Genomic DNA, 3,724 nt, shown 5'->3' with positions numbered 1-3,724 from the left:
TGCAGTGCCACATAAAAACACCTTGCACATTGTGAAGTGGTCGGCACTAGGAATGGCATCCAGTAACGACAAATGTGACTGATGTCTGCTGCAGCTTCTCAGCACTGGTCAAACGACCCAACCCATGCCAGAATGGACAACAGACATTATAAGATGATAATGATGAACCGAACATCCTAATCTATCAAAATTTACACAACAGAATCTTGTGTGAAGCTGACATATTTGTAATCTAAACTGACACCTTCACATTGTGTAACAGTTTAAAAATAAAACAACAGAATAGTGGACACTAACATCAGTCTTTCTCCAGAAATAAAACTCGACATTGCTATTTAGTCCAGGTCAACTCTGACAGAGCAGAGATGTGATTATAGACATCCTATCTGTGAACATCCTGTCTGTTACTATAATGTACATGTACGACTACATCATCAAAAAGCTAGCAGCAATGATTATGAAGACGACTGTGACAGCCACTGAAGAAAATAAAATAATAATATTCGCAAAAGAGCACAATTTTTACTCTGCCTTTATAAAGAACTCAAGCACTGTTTGCCAGAAAATATTAATATATTGAGGAATATCAAATGTTTTTCAGTAGAGAATATTTTGCAGCATTTTAAAGAGCCAATTTTACCTGTCTCAGAAGCAATGCATTTAAATGAAGAAAAAATTGCTTCAATTGAAATTCAGTTTAATTAGCATTCATTTAGTTAAATGGACAAATTCGTCTAATACTGACGCATTCTGGCTGGAAGTCTTGGAATATAAAGATGCTAACGGAGGAAATCCTTTTAGAGATGCTGCAAATTTTGCCATTAATCTACTGACATTGCCAAACTCAAATGCATAAGTTGAACGGTTGTTCAGTAGTATGGGTATAATCAAATCAAAATTGAAAAACAAAATGCATCTTCCTGTGCTTAGATCAATACTGTCAATAAAATATGGCCTGAAAAGATATGGCAAATGTTGCGAAAACTTCGATATTGCAAAACACTAATTAACAAGATTGGGACCTTGAATGTATACAGAAGTGAAGACCTGGGCACTGCAGCTGAAAGTGATCAAATCAGTGAAATTAAAAGAATTACTACTCAACGCTGAATATGATTAAAGAAAGTAAATAAAAATGTAAATTAAAAATTATGCTTTTTGTTATAATTAATTTTTAGCATTTTTTTGGTATTTTTTCTACTGAAATTTAGCATAAAATCGTAATTTTAAGTTGGCAACACTGCATCTGTCTTCGAAAATTAGAAATAGCAACCAAATCCAACAAGGACATCTTTAGCTCCTGCAAAAAAAAACGAACGTCTACAGAATTAAAAACATAGAATATCTTCATTGTTAAATACTTACAGAAATGTTTCTTAAAAGATAGTATGGTTATATATATATGTATGTGGTAGTTGAGAAATGCGTTATAATTACGTATTATAAATATTATAATTGGTGATAATCAGCTGATTAAGAGACATTCATGCAAAGGACATTTAACCGGATATCGAAAGAAAGTAAGTTCAATGCGCATGCGTATCTCCGGTCATCAAATATTTCAGTCTGCTAAGTCTAATTAACTCTTTATGTTTCAATATAGGCTGCTGTGGATATGTGTGTGTCCCATACGGGAAATTTGTTCTCCCACGTGAGATCCGGACCCCAGTTATGAACTCATTAGCATACAGCCAATCAGAGCTCAACTGTCAAACTGCCTTTGCGTGGTTATATGTGTTGTTGTTTACTTAGTAAAATAGTAAGGGAGGAGAGAGTTGCTAGCACATCACCCTCTACCCTCATTTTTTCCCATCCACATCTTTACGTTCGGCTTTGTTGTTATTGGAGTGTTCGTGGGGGACCCACCCAGTCAATTTCCCTACTTTTCCGAGCTTTTTGAGACGACGAACGATGGTCGAATGGTCCACGTTGAAGCCCTCGGCCAACATTCTCGTTGTCAAGCTTTTGTCCTCTTCCACGGCTGCCAAAAGTGCCTCGTCGTTGAAATCTGATGGTCGACCTCTTCTTTTTTCATCTGCGAGGTTTCTATCGCCCGACTTGAACTTCCTGAACCATCTTTCAACTTGGCTTTTGCTGATTGTTCCTTCACCAAAAAGTTCATTGAGATCGCGAAATGACTGTGCTGCATTCCAACCTTTCTCAAAGTGGTAGAGCATAATATGACGAATGTGGATATGATTTTCGACACGCATTTTTATATATAAAAAAAAAGAAAAGCCAACCGTTATTTAAAGACGTTTTTGTTCAATGAAATTTGCTGGAAAAAAGCCGCAATAATTATGCACCAACCCAATATTATCAGCTGATTAAGAGAGATTCATACACCGGACATTAGACCTGATATCAACATGAAGTGGGGAAGATCGTTCAATGCGCATGCGTATCTCCTGTCCTGAAATATTTAAGTCGAATTATCTCCCATTATTGCTGTGGATATGTGTGTATGTCCCGTACAGAGAAACAACAGGGTAACGACGTTTTTAGGAGGGGGTGGGGAAGAGTAAAGTGGGGAGGGGTAGAGTGTAGTGTCGGAAAGAAACAGGGGACGCTAAGCGAAGAGAAGTTGGTATGAGTATGAGTGAGTTAAGGCATTTGCAAAACTGATAGGAGGAATGAAAGAAGGAATGAAGGGTTAGAAGAAAGTGATCATTGAGAACTTAGAATAGCGATGCCGAAACGACCAGCTGAAAGTGAAAAGTGACAAAATTGAAAAATTATGGAAAAAATGATGAGAAGCTGAGACAGTGTGAAAGGGCGAAATTTTGGTAGATTACATTAACTGTAAGGAGATTCTTGGAAATCTTCGTTTAAATTTCTTGACTGTTTCAAAACTTCGCCCAAAAGTCTCATGGGGTGACGCAGAAATGTCCAAAGTTTAGAGGTTTTACGAACGATAGATAGATAGACAGATACATAGAGGGGAGCTACTGGTGGCATGTGGTCTGTGTATTGCTAGTTTCGGGGTTAAGTATAACTAGACACATGCGAGTGCTTTCAAACCTATAATCCTTCATCAGACGTTCCATGGTGCTTACTACTAGCTTTGGTTAAAGGCACCAGAAGCAGTATGTGGAATTTCCAGCCATCAAGTGAATTCTGGTGGTTGTGGCTGGCTTTGATGGGACATTGGTTCAGACAGCATGTGTCCTGTATTTTGTTATTATGAGAGAAGTCATGTCCAATGGTATGGCCTCACCTTGTGATTCTAACAGGGAGGTCAGACTTTTGATGTCATGTTGCCCAGAAAGTTCTCAGCGTTTTGAAGCTAAATCATTTGATTCATTGAACACATCTGAAATGTAACACAGTCAAGACTTTGGAAGTGGTAGTGAATCTCTTCTTTGTTCCTGAGTAAAAACAGATTTATCTTTCATTCCCGTTTCCCTTCATAGACACTTGCAATAAAAAGCCAAATATTTCATATTCACATAATTCTTTTCTGTTTTAAAAAGGAAGAAATGCAGCAAAGACTTGCAAAAACATTTGTGAAGTTTATGCTGGTGATGTTGTATGTTTTTTCACGTAACCAAATATGCAGTCAACCCCAGCAGAATTTGAACTCAGAATGTAAAGAGAACCGAAAAACTTATAAGCATTTTGCCTGGCGCACTAATGTTCCTGCCAGCTCAAGGCTAGAAATTGCTAACAGGAAAGGGATAGTGTTACAAGAAAATGCCTGACCATATGTGTCTAACTCATTGCA

At 37.5% G+C, this 3,724-nt stretch overlaps 1 protein-coding gene across 1 annotated transcript in view; it reads right to left on the bottom strand.

The window, feature by feature from the left end:
- The window catches only part of LOC106874810 (zinc finger protein 91-like), a gene marked incomplete at its 5' end in the record, with an annotated part of 10,115 nt that overhangs the window by 3,829 nt on the left and 2,562 nt on the right, over positions 1-3,724 (bottom strand). The window lies entirely within an intron of this gene.

Source organism: Octopus bimaculoides, chromosome 28, assembly GCF_001194135.2.
Source record: "Octopus bimaculoides isolate UCB-OBI-ISO-001 chromosome 28, ASM119413v2, whole genome shotgun sequence".
NCBI lineage: Eukaryota > Metazoa > Mollusca > Cephalopoda > Octopoda > Octopodidae > Octopus > Octopus bimaculoides.
Note: the sequence above shows the minus strand (reverse complement) of the source record. Positions and strands in the feature narration are given on the sequence as shown.